The following is a 19,722-nucleotide window of genomic DNA, read 5'->3' on the forward strand; positions in this document are numbered from 1 at the left end:
TTCTAATGTAATAAAATCTGCTTCAGCAAAGCTTATGCAGAGCCATCTCCAGACTCCAGAAATAATAGGCTATAAATTACAGGATCTCCCATTTGATATAATTAAGTATAAGCACGCTCCTGAATGACTCCTCTACATACTACTCTGAGTGACTTGAAGTGAATTTGATACAAGTACTGGAGCGAGCGCAAAGCAGAGCTACATCTAGGATTAATGTGCTTGGGCCCAGCTCCTCACTACTCACCTATGAGTACAGTTCCAGAACCTAAGTAGAGGGTGGGGGAACAAGGCTCCTGGCTTTTTTCCCTAATGCCTGCCATCTCTTTCAGATTTCTTATTTCTTTGCAAAGAAACTAAACAGGCACTACTAAAAAAACTAAACGATTAAACCCTACACAGAGAATCTCCAAAAATTCACAAAATATCATTCAAGACTGTTAGAAAGACAGCCTTGAGGATAACTTGATGTACCAGTGATCTACAATATTTGGGATCATTCCAAATTCCCGTCAAGGATCTGCCTATATCAACACAGGGACAAAGGACCAACCATTCAAATAGGCCCTGCTGCCAAAATGCCATCTCTTCATATTGTTCCATTTAACAAAACTGCAGCCTGTCATCTATCCTTAAGTCCCTTGGCCAATGGTACAGAGCCAGAGTATGCTACTCCCTAGCAGGAAATCAACAGGATGACCTACTAAACACCATTCAGAAGATGCTAAGGCCCATGAATTGCAACAGGAAAGAAAAGACACATAATTAGTCAGACAGGTACATGCTGGGCCAAAAATGCACTACAACCCCCACCCAATTCTGCCTAATCCTAGCTGGGCTGACACCAACCTGATGAGACAGGCCTGTAAGATCTCAAACTAAAACAGAAACTCCTGAACTGGGTTCTTGAGAACCCAGGAAGCAGCAGTAAACCATTAAAGAACAATTAAGGTCTGGAGGTGAGGGGGGAGTTTCAGATAAATGAAATGCTGGTAGAACACAGGGCCCAAAGGAGCAAAAGTTAACCTAAGCCCAGGTAGAACCTTGTTTACCAGAGTACTAGGCACGGGGTGTGGCAACTATTCTAACCAAAGAGGCTCCACTGGGGTTGGGTTAGCAATCCAAGGTATGGCATGCATAGGGCTGGTGGAATTCAGGGGGACTGAAACAAAAGCTTCAGAACCAGAAAGACTATATCTGGGGACAGAGCACAAAACTCTCAAGAGATGAATCTTTGTAAGAGTGAGGCAGAACTATATAGCAGTTTCAGGAGATCTGCTGGTGCCCAGCAAGATCTCCAAATGGGCTATATGCAGGGATGCAGGCTGTAGTCTCAGAAGAGGAGGTTCACAAAAGTCATTCAGTCCAAGACCCCAAACTGTGTTCTCTACTAACAGGAATTAAGGCCCCCTAGAGAAATGGCTGACTCCATGTATGGTACAGTATATTGATCCTGGAACATCTTTTTTGACAGAAAGCAAGGAAGTCATCAAAGTCCAACAGGATCACATCAAAAAGACAGGAGCGTCAACTTGAAGAGATAATTATTAACCTCGATGAGACAATGTAAGCATCCAAAACAATAAAGACAACAATGGCCTGAAATACATCAAATGCAAACAATAATCTATGAGTTCATGATGATATTCAGAAAAAAAATCTATTGGTCACTAGAGGGAAGGTTACTAGGTCACTAACTTACTACTCTGAAAAGTGACTTAAAATGAGAGGTAGCGTGGAGCTATTTATTCAGTTTTTCCCTTACAAACATAAATTTTTAGGGAGATGAAAGTAGATGAAACAAATCTGGAAAAATGGAGGTAACTGCTTAATCGGAGGGTTGGGTACGTGGAGGTTCATCCTATTTCTTTTGTGTATGTTTGAACCCCCTACAAAAAAAGCACAAGACAGAATGTGAGCCAAGCAGCTTAGGGTTTAGGCAAGGCTTCTGCCTACAAGAGACACTAGGATATGAGGGGTAGTTTTAGCCCTGATGGGCTGAGCCAACTGGAGGTACATAGGGTGGTGCTAAATTGCAGAGGTATCATGTTGCCCAGCACTTGATTGAATCCTAGATGCTAGGACTGTTTGGTAGCATGCTTCCTAGGTGGTGGATCTGAGGCTACCTACAGAACTTCCTTTGTAGTCATAATTGGCTCAGAAACTACAAAAGGGCTTGCTCTTGAAAATGGAGTCGGTCTTTGTCCATTTCATGCTGCTATAAAAGAATGCCACAGACTGCATAATTTATGAGAAGGAAAAAAGGAAGGAAGGAAGGGAGGGAGGGAGGGAGGGAGGGAAGGGAAGGGAAGGGAAGGGAAGGGAAGGGAAGGGAAGGGAAGGGAAGGGAAGGAAGGGAGGGAAGGAGGGAAAAAGGGAAGGCGGGAAGGAGGAAGGGGAGGAAGGTTAGGAAGGGAAGGGAAGGAAGAGAAGGAAGGGAAAGAGGGAAGGAGGAAGGGAAGGAAGGTGGGAGGGGGAGAGAGAGGAAGGGAGGGGAAGGGAAGAGAACGGAAGAACAGGGAAGGGAAGGGAAGGGAAGGGAAGCGACGGGAATGGAAAGGAATGGAATGGAACGGAACAGAACAGAACAGAAAGGAAAGGAAAGGAAAAGGGGAAAGGAAGAAACTTTATTTCTTGTAGTTCTGGATGCTATGAAATCCAAGGTTGAGGGGCCTGCATCTAGTAGGGATCTTCTTGCTGCATCATCCCACGACAGAAGGCAGAAGGACAACAGAGTGCAAGACAGCAAGAGGGCAAAAGGGGCTGAACTCTCTTTTATAATAAGACCACTCTGTGATTACTTATCTATTACCATAATAACAACATTAACTCATTCATGAGGGCTCTCTTATTAGGCCCCACATCCCAACTGTTGCATTGAGGATTGAGTTTCCAGCACATAAACTTTGGGGGACACACTTAAACCACAGCAGAGCACTTATGTAAATTCAACCAAGAGGTGCTGGGAAAATCAAAGGCATGAGAAAGAGAGCAAAGGCTAGCAGAGAAATACGCGCAGGTTAAGGAAAAAAGTCACAATGAATCCTGTAGTGCAGGCTACTTTATCAAAAGCACCTAAAAAAAAAGATCTCATTAACTGCCCCAACTCACCTCCACCTACATCTAAAGGGCGACACACAGCACCACCAAAGGCAGCACAATGAGAACAGCATTCTCCTCAACAGACGAGCTGTGAGTATCCATATACCTAACTCAATAGCTCCAGAACAGCCCTAAAACAGCTCCTCCCCAACCACCACTCAAGTCACCAGCTGGGAAAGTATTCAGAAAACCCAAATCCTGACACACCACTACCAAACAACTTAAACGGCAAAGAACAACCCATTTAAACAGCAATGCCAGTTGCCGGGAAAAAAAAGGAACAATGAGTAGAGGAAAAGCAGGCCTCTTGGGGTCCACCAAGACCCAGTCTCTCAGCTTCAGCACTTTCAAATGCAGAATCCTCTGGGGCCTGTGGAGCTCCACGAGGCATGTTGTCCTCAAAGATAAATAAGCAGGCAAGCTGGCTAGAAAATTGCTAAGGGTATTATTCTTCAAAGAATCTTTATAGGGTCAAAGAGGAATGTGTCTTACGGGCTATGTGTATTCCCCACAGATTCTGAAGATGATGTCAGTATCCCTTTCCAGATGTGTTGAACAATTTGCGGTCACTTGTATTCCTGCCAGTGAGTACCAGTGCTTTGCTAATTTGAACTGATTCCAGCTCACACTGACCCCGGCTCCCTGGATCTGGTTACCATTAGCCAAGACTGTCATCCATACTGTACCCTTTCAAAGAGTCCTAAAAACAGCTCTTCGCCTACTCTTCCAAGACAAATAAAAATGTCTGCCAAAGAAATGGGGAAGCCGGTCGCGGTGGCTCAAGCCTGTAATCCCAGCACTTTGGGAGGCCAAGACGGGCGGATCACGAGGTCAGGAGATCGAGACCATCCTGGCTAACACAGTGAAACCCCATCTCTACTAAAAATACAAAAACTTAGCCGGGCGAGCTGGCAGGCGCCTGTAGTCCCAGCTACTCGGGAGGCTGAGGCAGGAGAATGGTGTAAACCCGGGAGGTGGAGCTTGCAGTGAGCTGAGATCCGGCCACTGCACTCCAGCCTGGGTGACAGAGCGAGACTCCGTCTCAAAAAAAAAAAAAAAAAAAAAGAAATGGGGAAAAAAGATTGAAAGAGAGAAAACAATTAACATTCTAACAAGAGAGCAAAAAGCGAAGGGGGAGGAGAAACTAGGAAAATCATACATGGGCTCACACCTATTTCCAAAGCTGAGCTAATATTCTTTTGCTTGTGTCTGAATAAGTCACCAATTTTAAACTGCTAATGAAAAAAAAAGAAAAAGAGAATGAAAGAAGCAGGCCCAGGCTGGGCACGGTGCTAGGATTAAAGTGCCGTAATCCTAGCACTTTGGGAGGACGAGGCGGGTGGATCACCCAAGGTCAGGAGTTCGAGACCAGCCTGGTCAACCTGGTGAAACACCATCTCTACTAAAAATACAAACAATTAGCTGGGCATGGTGGCGCATGCCTGTAAACCCAGCTACTCAGGAGGCCGAGCAGGAGAACAGCTTGAACCCAGAAGGCAGCGAATGTGATGACCTGAGATCACACCATTGCCCTCAAGCCAGGGCAATGAGAGCAAAACTCGGTCTCAAAAGAAAAAAAAAAGCCATAAAATAACTCAGATTTCATTAAATACAACCCTAGTGGTGAATGACTCTTGGTCAACAATAAAAAAGATGGATTACTCAGAACAGAGATTAAGAGTCCAGTAAGAATCCAGGAATCTTACCCTTAAATAATGAAAGAAATCCTTTCCTTGGAAAGTAATATCCTCTCAGGCCAGGAACTCCACTAGTAGACAGCCTTCTTAAAAGAAAAATTTCTGGCCGGGCATGGGTTCACGCCTCTAATCCCAGCACTTTGGGAGGCTGAGGCAGGAAGATCACCTGAGGTCAGGAGTTCGAGACCGGCCTGGCCAACATGGCGAAACCCCATCTCCACTAAAAATACAAAAATTAGCCTGGCATGGTGCTGGGCACCTGTAATCCCAGCAACTCGGGAGGCTAAGGCAGAAGAGTCACTTGAACCCAGGAGGCAGAGGTTGCAGTGAGCCAAGGTCACGCCATTGCACTCCAGCCTGGGCGACAAGAGTGAAAACTCTGTCTCAAAAAAAAAACATTCCTTTGGGAAGAACTTCTACATAAAAATCTTCAACATGAGACTGGAAAAAACAGTATGGGATCATCCCCGGACCGTTGGCTTTTACAGTTGGAGCTGTAAGAACAAAAAGAAAAAAGGATGTCATTTAAACACAATATGTAGAAAAGAATAATTATTAAATCTGTATTGGTCTTTAACTTTCATACTTTGATCTTTAATTCTATTATTGTAATTGAGTCCAAAGAAAAATAGTATGAGTAAAATAAAAAGAACACCATAAATGCTAATATTCTGTTTATCAAAGTCTGCAGTGAAATATCCCATTAAATCCAAGTGCAGTGACTTACACCCATAATCCCAGCACTTTGGGAGGCTGAGGCCGGTGAATCTCCTGAGGTCAGGAGTTCGAGGCCAGCCTGGTCAACATGGTGAAACCCCAACGCTACTACAAATACAAAAATTAGGCAGGCGTGGTGGCAGGGGCCTGTAATCCCAGCTACTCAGGAGGCTAAGGCAGGGAGAATTGCTTGGACCCAGGAGGTGAGCTTGCCATGAGCTGAGATCACACCACTGCACTCCAGCATGGGTGACAGAACAAAACTCCATCTTAAAACACACACACACACACACACACACACACACACACACACACACACACACACACAAAACAGCTAGCACATGACATTTGCTATGGGGAGACTAGGGATATGATCTTGCTGCAATCCTTCTTCCATTTTAGTAATTGCAAACAGTGTGATTCCATTCTGTTTCATCCCCACTCCACTCCAGAGCCAAAACAAGAAAATCAATTATATTTCTATTTCTTTAAAAACATATCTAACTAAATCATCTAATTAAAAGATAATATGCACAGCTCCATACTAGTAAAAAAAACTTCTTATGTCCTGAGTATCATGGACATTTGATGAATGCTTGTTCAGCTGACTGGTGTAGACTTCAATAATAACCTGTTCGATGCATTACGCCACATTAATCTTACATCTCAAAAGTAGGACAAATACTGTTCTTTCAGTTTTGTCTACCCAAAATGTAGTATTTACACGTATTTAAAAATGGGTTAATAAAAAGAAAATGAGTTTGTTCTAGAGAGTATGAGAATTTTGAAAACATGAATTCTCCTGTCCTGGCACATAATTAATACTTAGAGGCATATTATTTCATGTGAAAGCTACCATTAAAAGAAATTAATGTTAAACGTTACTTCACATAATCTTCTAACCTGACTAAAGACTGAAGACCTACCTCACAAAGCTGATTTATCAAGTTGTAAATCTTCACACGTTGAATTCATAAGTTCATCTCTGAAAGGTAAGAATAAATACTTAATATTCACTAGGCAATATTCAGCAAAGTAATATCCACTAGTACATATTTAACATTTCATCACCAAGGGTGGGTGTGAAAAGAAAAGACAGACTGGGCACCGTGGCTCACACCTGTAATCCCAGCACTTTGGGAGGCCGAGGTAGGCAGATCTTGAGGTCAGGAGTTCGAGACTAGCCTGACCAACATGGTGAAACCCCCGTCTCTACTAAAAATACAAAAATTAGCCAAGTGTGATGGCAGATGCCTGTAATCCTAGATACTCAGGAGGCTGAGGCAGGAGAATTGCCTGAACCCAGGAGGCAGAGATTGCAGGGAGCCAACATCATGCCACTGTACTCTAAGCCTAAGTGAAAGACCAAGTCTCCATCTCAGAAGGGAAAAAAATAATTAATTAATTAATTAATTAATTAAGAAAAGAAAAGACAATCGGGATGCTTGAGCACAGCTAAATCTTCTTTGGAGGTTTCTATACATTAACCAAACAAAATAATAATTGCAAATGGTCTCATCAGGTACTTCGTGGAGGATGTGTCCTCACAAATAAACTGGTAACTTTGCAGCCCACAGGTCTTTGAAACATATTACAATAATCTTAAATGGGATCCGTTAATATCACATTGCATTCAAGACTATCTTCCTCTACACATCTATAAAAATCATTTATTCCCACATAGGCTTTAAAATCTCAGGCTTAAAAACAAGACATGGATACTATTTTCTTTAGCAAAAGCAGCAGAAAACTGTGAAAGAAAATGTCAATTGCGTGCCAGTCAGGTGAGGGCAGTCTTCACGTTTTAAAAGCTAACACTGGCATGACTTACTCAATGTTGGACCCAGATAAATTAAAAAGTGGAAGATAAAAATACCTAAAATAGGCCCGGTGCAGTGGCTCACGCCTGTAATCCCAGCACTTTGGGAGGCTGAGGCAGGCAGATCACCCGAGGTCGGGAGTTCAAGACCAGTCTGACAAACATAGACAAACCCCAACTCTACTAAAAATACAAAATTAGACAGGCATAGTGGCACGTGCCTGTAATGCCAGCTCCTCGGGAGGCTGAGGCAGGAGAATCACTTGAACCCAGGAGGCAGACATTGCATGGAATCGAGATCGCACCATTGCATTTCAGCCTGGGCAAGGACAGCAAAATTCCATCTCAAAAAAAAACAAAACAAAACCATAAAATAACTCAGACTTAATTAAATATAACCCTGGTGGTGAATAAATATTTGTCAACAATAAAAAAAATTTATTACTCAGAACAGAGAGGAGAGTCCAATAAGAATCCAAGAGTCTTACCTTTTAATAAAAAAATGAATCCATTCCTTTGACAGCAACATCCTCTCCAGGCCAGGAATTCCATTAGTAGACAGTCTTCTTAAAAAAAATTCCTGGCAGGGCATAGTGGTTCACATCTGTAATCCCAGCACTTTGGGAGGCTGAGGCAGGAGGATCATCTGAGGTCAGGAGTTCAAGACCAGCCTGGCCAACATGCTGAAACCCCGCCTCTACTAAAAATACAAAAATCAGGCTGGCATGATGTTGGGCGCCTGTAATCCCACCTACTCGGGAGGCTGAGGTAGGAGAATCACACGAACCAAAGAGGCAGAGGTTGCAGTGAGCCAAGATCACACCATTGCACTCCAGCCTCAGCAAGAAGAATGAAAACCCCATCCCCCACCACACAAAAAAAAGTTCCTTTGGAACGGCCTTCTACATAAAGATCTTCAACATGACACTGGAAAAAAGGGTATGGGATCATCACTGGACCTTTGGCTTTTACAACTTGAGTTATAAGGACAAAAAGAAAAAGGGATATCATATAAACACAATATGTAGAATAGAATAACTATTAAATCTGTATTGGTCTTTAACTTTTATACTTTTATCTTTACTTCTGTTGATATAATTGAGTCTAAAGAAAAATAGCAATAAAATAAAAATATTATTGTTCAAAACATTGAACAATTATACTCTGTTCAATGCATTATGCCAGATAAATCTTGCATCTCAAAAGTAGGACAAATACTGTTCTTCCAGTTCTGTCTACCCGTAAATGCAATATTTACATGTATTCGTAATGGGTTAATAAAAAGAAAATGAGTTCATTGTTCTAGAGAGTATGATAATTTTGACAACATGAATTCTCTTGTCCTGGCACATAATTAATATTTAGAGGCATATTATTTCATGTGGAGGGTACCATTAAAAGAATTCAATGTTAAACCTTAAATAATGACTGAAATAAAAACAACAGCAAAAATGCTAATATTCTGTTTATCAAAGTCTGTAGTGAAATATCCTGTTAAAGCCGGTTGTCGTGACACACCCGTAATCCCAGCAGTTTGAGGGGCCAAGGCGGGTGAATCACCTGAGGTCAGGAGTTCGAGACCAGCCTGGCCAACAGTGAAACCCCATCTCTAGTAAAAATACAAAAAGTAGCCAGACACTGGGGAGGGCGCCTGTAATCCCAGCTACTCAGGAGGCTGAAGAAGGAGAATCGCTTGAGGCGGAGGCTGCAGTGAGCCAAGATCACGGAATTGCACTCCAGCCCAGGCAACAAGAGCTGAACTCTATCTCAAAACAAAACAAAACAGACAAACAAAAAACAGTAAGAGAAAACTGGAGCTAAGTCCTACTCATTGTATTTACTTTCCTAAAATAAAACAACATTATTAAAAAAATTATGGCCAAGCCCAGTGGCTCATGCCTGTAATCCCAGCGCTTTGTGAGGCCAATGTGGATAAATCACATGAGGTCAGGAGTTTAAGACCAGCCTGGCCAACATGGTGAAACCTCAACTCTACTACGATTACAAAAATTAGGAAGGCATGGTGGCAGGTGCCTGTAATCCCAGCTACTTGGGAGGCTGAGGCAGGTAGAATTGCTTAAACCCAGAAGGTAGAGCTTGCCATGAGCTGAGAACACACTACTGCACTGCAAGGGCAACAAAACAAAACTCCATCTAAAAAAAAAAAAAAAAAAAAAAGAACTGCTAGCAGGTGCAATTATTCACAATATGTAGAAATTATTCTTTTCTACATACTGTGTTTAAATGATATCCATTTTTCTAATTGTTCTTATAGCTCAACCTGTAAAAGCCAAAGGTCCAGGGAGATGGGATATGATCTCACTGGCTATCCTTCCATTTTAGTAAATCTAAACAGTGTCATTCCATTCTGTTTTGTCCCCACTCCAGAGCTAAAACAAGAAAATCAATTATACTTCTATTTCTTTAAAAACCTATCTAACTAAATCTAATTAAAAGATAATATGCATGGCTCCACACTCTAAAAGAAAACCTTCTGTCCTACGTATCATGGACATATGACAAATGCTTGTTCAGTTGACCGGTGTAGACTTCAATAATAATCTGTTCAATGCATTAAACCAGATAAATCTTGCATCTCAAAAGTAGGACAAATACTGTTCTTCCAGTTCTGTCTACCCGTAAATGCAATATTTACATGTATTTGTAATGGGTTATTAAAAAGAAAATGAGTTCATTGTTCTAGAGAGTATGAGAATTTTGACAACACGAATTCTCTTGTCCTGGCACATAATTAATACTTAGAGGCATATTATTTCATGTGGAGGGTACCATTAAAAGAATTCAATGTTAAACCTTAAATAATTATTTCACATAATCTTCTAATCTGATTTAAGATTGAAGACCTACCTCCTGAAGCTGTTTAATCAAACTGTAAATCTTCACCTGTTGAATTCGTAAGTTCATTTCTGAAAGGTAAGAATACTTAATATTCACTAGGCAACATTAAGCAAAATAATATCCACTAGTACTTATTTAACATTTCATCACCAAGGGTGGTTGTGATAAGAAAAGACAGGCTGGACACGGCGGCTGATGCCTTTAATCCCAGCACTTTGGAAGGCTGAGGCAGGCAGATCACGAGGTCAGGAGTTCGAGGCAAGCCTGCCCAACATGGTGAAATCCTGTCTCTACTAAAAATACAAACATTAGCCACGCATGGTGGCAGGCACCTGTAAGCACAGCTACTCAGGAGGCTGAGACAAGAGAATTGCCTGACCCAGGAGGCAGATGTTGCAGAAACCACGATCACACCACTGCATTCCAGCCTGGGTGAAACAGCAAGATTCTGTCTCAATCAATCAATCAATAAAAATGTAAGGAGGAAGCATTTACTGTGCATGTATATGCCTGGTATTATATGAAGCACTTTAGTGTCTTATCAAATCTTCAGGATAGATCTTCAGTTCTCATGACCACAAAAGAGGACACTAAAGCTCAGACAGGAGAAGAGACATGGCCAGCCTGTGTCCCCAGAGCCTACGGTCTTACCACCAGGTGAGTCCGTTACACTGGTTACAGGTATCACATGTTGTGAGATTTTTACTTTAAAATGAACCAAAAAAAAACAAACGCAAAAAAGGCACAAGCTATTGAAAAGTGGGAGAAACACTAAGAGAACCTTAAGCACGTAACTAAAAATATTATGGAAATGTTACTGAATTCACTAGCAAATTTAATTCTAGATTTTCATTGAGGAGTAGGTTATATTATTCATGATGAAGAAAAAAATGTTCACTTAAGTATATTAACATAAATACCATCAATATGATTTATCATGATTAAACGTTCACTTAAGGCAATTCAGTCAAAATTCCGCATCTCATACAATTTTATAGTTTGCTAGTAGGTTACAAGTAGTCATCCAAATAAAAACAGTAAAACACATGATGTTTTCCACTGGTTATTGCTCTTTTTAGGTAAGCACTTGATATATACCAACAGACAGAGGATAATAACAAATTGCTAATTTCTTTCATCATTATATAAAGGTGGCTTCAGGATAGAATAGTATAAGTGCAATGACGAATTTGAAATCTAATGTCAACTCAGTGATGCATCAAGATAAAAGCAGAGACAATAGGGGCACCTTGGTGAGTACTGAATTTTTATTTATTTATTTATTTATTTTGAGATGGAGTTTTGCTCCTTTTGCCCAAGCTAGAGTGCAATGGTGCAATCTCGGCTCACCACAACCTCTGCCTCACGGGTTCAAGCGATCCTCCTGCCTCAGCCTCCCGAGTACCTGGGATTACAGACATGTGCCACCATGCCCATATAATTTTGTATTTTTAGTAGAGACGGGGTGTCTCCATGTTGGTCAGGCTGGTCTTGAACTCCCGACCTCAAGTATCTGCCTGTCTCGACCTCCCAAAGTGCTGGGATTACAGGCGTGAGCCACCACACCTGGATGAATACCAAATTTAATGAAGCAGACTAAGAGAAACAATTCATTTAAAAAAATAACATTTGGCCAGGCATGGTGGCTCACACCTGTAATCCCAGCACTTTGGGAGGCTGAGGCAGGTGGATCAGTAGGTCAGGAGTTCAAGACCAGCCTGGCCAAGATCATGATACCATCTCTATTAAAAATACAAAAATCAGCCAGGCGTGGTGGCTGGCGCCTGTAATCCCAGCTGCTCAGGAGGCTCAGGCAGAGAACTGCTTGAACCCAGGAGGCAGAGGTTGCAGTGAGCAGAGATCACACCACTGTACTCCAGCCTGGGCGACACAGTGAGGCTCTGTCTCAAAAAATAATAATAATAATAATTCAATGAAATCCCTAAGATGAAGGGCTTTGCAATACATATGTAAATAAATTCCCAATCTCCATGCTGAAAGTTTAAAAAAATTCTAATAATTAAAGAAACACAACTTTTCCTTAGCTTTGTAGCAATTTAGAAACAGAGAATGTTTCCAATATTTAGACACTACAAAGCACCTGACAAGGAGAAACGTGTAAGGAGGCATGACTCATCGGCAGCCCTGGGCCTGTCCACGGTACCCCCATGATGAAGAGTAACTCCACTGTGTAAATGCTCATGAACACAGGATTACAGGACTTTTCCAGTTTAGACATACCATATTTTCTTTCAGACAATTCTTCAACTTGCTTATGTAGATCAGCAATATGATTATTCCATTTCTCTGAAAACTGAGCAAAAGCTGATTCTCAATAATATGTCCCTATGTCAGAGCAGCACTAACATGTAAGAACTTATTTCATATATTTTACATTCTAACAGTCCACATCATTTTACTGCTTTGAAAAAAATTTTTCCCTTTTTTGGTGCTTCTTAGAATTGGTTTAATGAGAGACTATTAGAGAAGTTGAAAAGCAAGAGGGCAGAAAAGTTCAATCAAATTAAACACGGTAACAGGGAGGCCACAAAGAGGAGGTCTCCAGGGGTCTTTTAGCAAACTTCCTAAAACTTGTCTCAGCTGTGTGGAAATAAGTCTACAGCAGCTGGGTGTGGTGGTGCAGGCCTGTAATCCTAGCACTTCAGCAGCAGAGGCAGGCGGATCTCTTTGAGCTCAGGGTAACATAGCCAAAACCCCCCTCCCCACCCCCACCTATCTCTACCAAAAATACAAAACAGCCAGGCATGGTGGTGGGTGCCTATAGTCCCATCTACTCAGGAGGCTGAGGCAGGAGAATCACTTGAACCCAGGAAGCAGACGTTGCAGTGAGCCAAGACCATGCCACTGCCAGCCTGGACGACAGAGCAACACTCCACCTCAAAAAAGAAAAAACAAAAACAAAAACAAGGTTAAAAGGGACCCCAGACCTTAAAGGTACAAGTTTAAGAGGGACCCCTAAGCAAAAAATGCCAACCCTTTTTCTCTCAATCTTTGCAACACCAGGAGGGTGTAACAGTTTTGCAGCCTAGCTGTAGCAGGCTGATGCCCCCAAGATGCCCATATCCTAACCCCGGAAACTGGTGAACATGACCTTGTATGGCAAAAGGGGCTTTGCAGATATAATGAAGTTAAGGGTCTTTGGCTGGCTTGTACTGGCGGGGTTAATGTACTCACCCGGATCCTTATAAGAGCAGAGAAGGTGATGGAGAGGGTGGGAGGTGTAGTGACGGAAGCAGGAAACTCCAGTCATTCAGGACATGCAGCACAAGCTGAGAAGTGCAGGCCGCCTCCAGGGCCAGGAGACAGATTCTCCCACAGAGCCTCGGAAGGCAACAACCCTGCTCCCACCTTGCTTCAGTGGGACTTACTTTAGAATTCTGGTCTTCAGAACTGTAAGGGAATACATTCATGTTGTTTGAAGTCACTGTGTGGTAATTTGTTGCAGCAGCCATGGGAAACTAGTATTGTAGTGAAGCCTCAAAACCCATCTGAAGGGGCTGGGCTCAGTGGCTCATGTCTGTAATCCCAACACTTTGGGAGGCTGAGGAGGGCAGATCACTTGAGGTCAGGAGTTCGAGACCAGCCTGGCCAATGTGGTGAAATGCCGTCTCTACAAAAAATACAAAAATTAGCCGGGCACAGTGGCACATACCTGTAATCTCAGCTACTCAGGAGGCTGAGACATGAGAATTGTTTGCACCCAGGGTGGGGGGGTGGAGGCTGCAATGAACTGAGATTGCACCACTGCACTCCCGCCTGGGTGACAGACCAAGGCTCCATCTTGAAAACAAAAACAAAACAAAACAAAAAACCCACCTGAAGAAGTTTCCAGTTCTGCCAGCAGTCCCCCACCCAACCCTCGGAAGCAGACATTCCATTGCTGTGGGCCATGGACAGGCAAAAGGAAGCACCTCCTCGTGGCAGAGGCCTACCCAGGAGAAACCCAAGGGAAGGCACTGCCGGGCCAGGCTCTCTGCCAAAGCCATATTATGGTGTTTTTTGTTTTTGTTTTTGTTTGAACACAGTTTCACTCTGTCCCCAGACTGGAGTGCAGTGGCACAATCTCGGCTCACTTCGACCTCTGCCTCCCCAGTTTAAGCAATTCTCCTGCCTCAGCCTCTTGAGTAGCTGGGATTACAGGAACATAGTATGCCTAGCTAATTTTTATATTTTTAGTAGAGATGGGGTTTTGCCATGTTGCCCAGGCTAGACTTGAACGCCTTACCTCAAGTGATCCACCTGTCTCAGCCTCCCAAACTGCTGGGATTACAGGAGTGAGCCACCGCACCCAGCACTCGCCAAGGCAGGCTTTTTCCAGGGGATCAGTCCTGGTCTGGTCTGGCTCTGCCCACTCTCCCTCTCACCTAGCTGGAATCCCTAGCTCCTTCTCAGTAGAGGAGTGTGGACCCCAACCCCAGCTTGGTATGGTTCAGATCTGCGTTTCACTCATGGAACCTGGCTGCTCCCCAGGCCCTGGAGAAAAACAGGTCTCTCTGCAGGTATGATACAGGATGGGCCTGTCCCCAGGACCCTGTGAGAAGGAAGCCCAATGTCCCACCAGATTGGCAGAGCTGGGAAAGAGGAAGTTTTATGATAGCCCTAAGAAAAAAAAGAGGCAGCAGAGGAAGCAGGACAGCACTCACATGAAACCCATGTGGCTGCCTCAGTGAGGTGAGGGAGGAGTGCACCCCAGTGACATGAGGGGGAAGAGAGGCGCGGTTCCAGGGCAGCTTTCCCCCTCATTTCCTGCCATGTTACTCTGATCCCCTCCAGGTGAGCCTGCCCACTTTGTGCCCAGGAGCCTGTAGAAAAACACAGCTCCAAATGGTTATGGCTCCAGGAGTGGGGCACAGCAGGGAGGAGACCTGGACAGAGGACAGGCAGGGGAGGAGGGAGTGGGCCTCAAACTCCTGGAGGGGGCCCTTCTCATGGGTCCTCCTTTTTGGCTTCTCCTTCTTTACCCTGGGCTGATCACCCAGGGAAGAACTGAAGCAAGGTTTCTCACCCTCAGGTCCAAGGGGTTCAACTACCGGGCCCTTAGGGAAGTGTGAGCCCCCTGAAAGGATGCAAGGGTTTTTTGTTGAAGATGGAGTTTCGCTCTTGTCACCAAGGCTGGAGTGCAGTGGTGCAATCTCACCTCACTGCAACCTCTGCCTCCCGGGTTCAAGTGAATCTCCTGCCTTAGCCTCCAGAGTAGGCTGTAAGGTGTAAGGCCACCTGTAAGGTGGCCGCCACCACGCCTAATTTTTTGCATTTTTAGTAGAGATGGGGTTTCACCATGTTGGGCACGCTGGTCTCGAACTCCTGACCTCAGGTGATCCGACCGGCTCGGCCTCCCAAAGTTCTGGGATTACAGGCGTGAGCCACTGCGCTTGGCCGCAATGCAAGGTTTTGCATGGAGAGCATGGACATGCTTTTCTGGAAAACAGTCCACAGCTTATTCTCAGCAGGCTCCACAGTCAAAAAAGGTTAGAACTCTTGCTACAGAGCTGTGGGAGCACCTAGGTGAGGGGCCTGCCAAGGGCATTCTGGGGACTACCTGGGCACCCCTGAGCCCACTGTCCCCTAGGCAGGCTGCACTGCTTGGTATTTGCAGAGCTGAGGGGGTGGGGCACGTGGGGACTGTGAAATTGCCCTGAGATGACCCACAGTCCTCAGCTGGGAAGTGAGGGGTGCATCTCCTGCAGCATCCTCCATCCCTAGACCATGGGGCCAGGAGAACTGATCCTTTCAGCAAGTCAAAAGCCTATTACTGACTTCTTCCCTGGCCATGTAGACAGTGAACCAGGGTAGTCATATCAAGTAAATGCCTTGGTCCTGTCACCGAGGTGACCAGTAGGCATTCCCAGGTGCAGTGAATGTCCTGACACCAAGATATGCACCTGGCCACCTGAGGCAAGAGAAAGGACTATCCAAGGGGATGGGGCTGAGCTGGGTGTGGAGTGGTCCTTGTGGGTCTTGGTGAATGGGAGGGGGAGCAGCATGATCCAGACCTTGAGGCAGAAGGACAACCAGGAGACAGCCTGGAAAATGTGCTGGACCCACAAGGGCTCAAGGCTGGCCAGAGAGGGAGGTGGGATAGGCTGGAAAGTCCTGAGGTCTGAAGACTGGCCGAGGCAGAAAGAAGCCAGGTAAGGTGGGGTGTTACCTGCACCCTGGGGGCCAACTGCAGGCCAGATCAGGCCAACTACCGGGCCCTTAGGGAGATGTGAGCCCCTTGAAATGGTGGAAGGTTTTTTGTTTTTTTTTTTTTGAGATGGAGTTTCGCTCTTGTCGCACAGGCTGCCACCTTTGCCCAGAGCAGGCACCAACATTTCTGGCTCTGGGTGTGACCTCAGAGTGGGGAAAAGCCCCAACCCCCACCAGGACCACCTGCCGCCCAGACTACTTCAGATGCTGAACCCAAGCCAGGGGCAGGAAGCTAGAATGACACCTAGGTTAATCCCCATAAAGTCCCTGGCTCCCCCCAGCTATGGGGCTGAAGGGGAATTACAGCCCAAACCCCAGATGCTGACTCTCCAACACTGAGCCCTCATTGCCCACAGGGAGATAGAATCAGCACACTATCCAGATGGGGAAATGGGCTCAGAGAAGTGCAAGAGCCTTGCCCAATGCCCCAGACCAGGGCTCCAGACCCACAGGGTTCTTTTGTCACTGTGTCCAGAGGGCAGCAGCTGCTCTGAGGTACCCACCTGAGCCTGGCAGCTTTCTCCAACTTCGGAAGCCCAGGAGCATGGCCCATGTCCACAGATGCACCGGCATGAGGTGCGCCCAGACGGACAGAGGCAGATGGGTTTCGTCTCCTCCACTGGATTGTGAGGGCCTAGAAGGAGACAAGGGTCTGCTTGAGAAGGCACTGAATAGTGAGCAACTTGGGGCGGTTTCCCTCTGGATGGATCTGCAGTGCCTGGATGGAACCTGGCTCAGACAGAGCTCAGTTCTGCAGGTCCCTGAGGCATGGAGAGTTCACAGCTACCAAGTGTACGAGTCTGGATTCAAAGCCAACAAACAGCATGACTCGAAAGTCCCTGCCCTACCTGGACCACTCACCTCTTGGGAGTCACCCTTGCAGGCTCATCAGATGCCCAGGCCAGCAGCACAGCCGGCCAGGACCAAGGAAACCTGGGGAGCCTCAGTACCCCTAGGTATTCCAACCTAAACCTGGCACCCCTGCCTCTCACCACCCTTCTTCTTGCTTTAACCTCACCCCCTACACAGAGCCCGGGCCGCCTAACGTGGCATCAAACAGATGCCTCAATAAATCAGAGTCTAATTTTCGTGGAGAAAAAAAAAAAAAAACTTAACAGATATACATACAAATTCAAAATATATCCTAAAGTACATATAAATTCAATATATATCCAATCATTGTGACTATGACAGTAGAATATTAAAATACTATTTTCAAAATGTATACAAGCTTAATGTTCTATTTATTCAAACTATTCAAAATACAAATCATCAACATAATTTGCCACTAACATCTCATTCAGTCCCTTCACAGGACACATGATTCACTGGGAGTTAATAAATTAGCAGCTGGCAGGCAGTGACACATAGCAAAAATGAAAACCAAGAGGTGAAATAGTTCTGAAATAAAAAGGGTTTTAAAGCTAAGAGAAATCATTGAATTACTAAGTCATTAGCACTAATTTTGAGCCAACTAACTAATTAATACGAGATGACACAGTGTCCTATGTTTTGGCAAATACAAACTATGTTTAAACAATGTCTGTAATGTGACTTTCAAAATGCTCCTGGCTTTACAAAGATGTGATTAAAATGTAGTAATACATGCTAAAACATTTCCCCCTGCAGAGAATGTTGTAACTTTCATCAGTCACACTGAGAGTCCAGAAGATGAAGGAAAAGGTAGTGGATTTCACTGAGAACTTACCAGAGTTGAACTCCCGCACTTTCTGTTGCCCAGCATTGGCAGGTTACGGGACTGGTGGCTGTGGTGTCTCAATGGTCTTTGGTCTCTTAGAAGGTGGAGAATCATCATCTTGAAAAAGAACAAATGCTCATTACTGAAGGAACCATCTTAGGTTACAGCCACCTCCGGGTCAATTCCCAACATTCAAAATCTGAGCAGGGCTTTAAAGCTATTTTGAGTATTAATAATTATTTCTGTATTGCGAACTTCAGCATACTTTTTTCTAGTTATATTTGAAATATTATTCTTTTGGGATGTGCGCAAGTGAATACTGCTTTTTCTTCTGTCTTGCTTCATTACATTTTAGTTTGCTTCATTTGAATCATCATAAGTCTCCCCTTCTCCTCAAATAGCTTTCAACTTGCTGCCAAGAACAATAATCTATTTTAAGGCTTTTGAGAAAAAACTTTCAATGAAGAGAGCCACCTAAAGTTATACAAATATAGAAGAAACGGGGTAAAATAAAGCTTAGATCGGAAAAAAATATTTAAGATTGTACAAAATTCAAGCACACATAAACAAGGGAAGCTGGGTAATTGTATGTTCAAATACTTTTAACAAGTGCAAAATGTGGAGGCTTAAAGAAATAGGGCTGGCCAGGCATGGTGGTTCACGCCTATAATTCCAACACTTTGGGAGGCCGAGGCAGGCTGATTACTTGAGGTCAGGAATTCGAGACCAGCCTTGCCAACATGGTGAAACCCCATCTCTACCAAAAATACAAAAATTAGGCCAGGAGCGGTGGCTCACACCTGTGATGCCGGCACTTTGAGAGGCCAAGCCGGGTACATCACCTGAGGTCGGGAGTTTGAGACCAGCCTGACTAACATAGAGAAACCTTGTCTCTACTAAAAATACATTAGCTGGGCATGGTGACGCATGCCTGTAAACCCAGAAACTTGGGAGGCTGAGGCAGGAGAATCGCTTGAACCCGAAAGGCAAAGGTTGCGGTGAGCCAAGATCGCACCATTGCACTCCAGCCTGGGCAACAAGAGTCAAACTCCGTCTCAAAAAAAAAAGGAGAACAAAAATTAGCCAAGAGTGGTGGCACATGTAATCCCAGCTACTTGGGAGGCTGAGGCAGGAGAATTGCTTGAACCTGGGAGGCTGAAGTTGCGGTGAGCTGCGATTGCACCACTACACTTCAGCCTGGGTAACAGAGTAAAACCCTGTCTCAAAAAAAAAAAAAAAAAAGAGAAAGAGAGAAAGAAAGCAAGAAAGCAAGCAAGCTACATTATTTATGAAACAGATACTGTTGACTCGGTCACAAGAAAGCCTGTGTATAAATGAGCAGTAAGATATTCAAGCACAGCACACACACTCTACTCAGGACAGCTATCCTGAGTTCCATGCTTACTTCCTTCTGGATACACCAGCAACTCAATCTGCTATGATCCTGCAATACATCTCTTGTTAAAATTAGAGACATCTGGGCCAGGCACAGTGGCTCATGCCTGTAATCCCAACACTTTGGGAGGCCGAGGCAGGTAGATCACCTGAGGTCAGGAGTTTGAGACCAGCCTGGCCAACATGGGGAACTGCTGTCTCTATCAAAAATACAAAAATTAGCCTGG

Source organism: Macaca fascicularis, chromosome 3, assembly GCF_037993035.2.
Source record: "Macaca fascicularis isolate 582-1 chromosome 3, T2T-MFA8v1.1".
Classification (NCBI taxonomy): domain Eukaryota; kingdom Metazoa; phylum Chordata; class Mammalia; order Primates; family Cercopithecidae; genus Macaca; species Macaca fascicularis.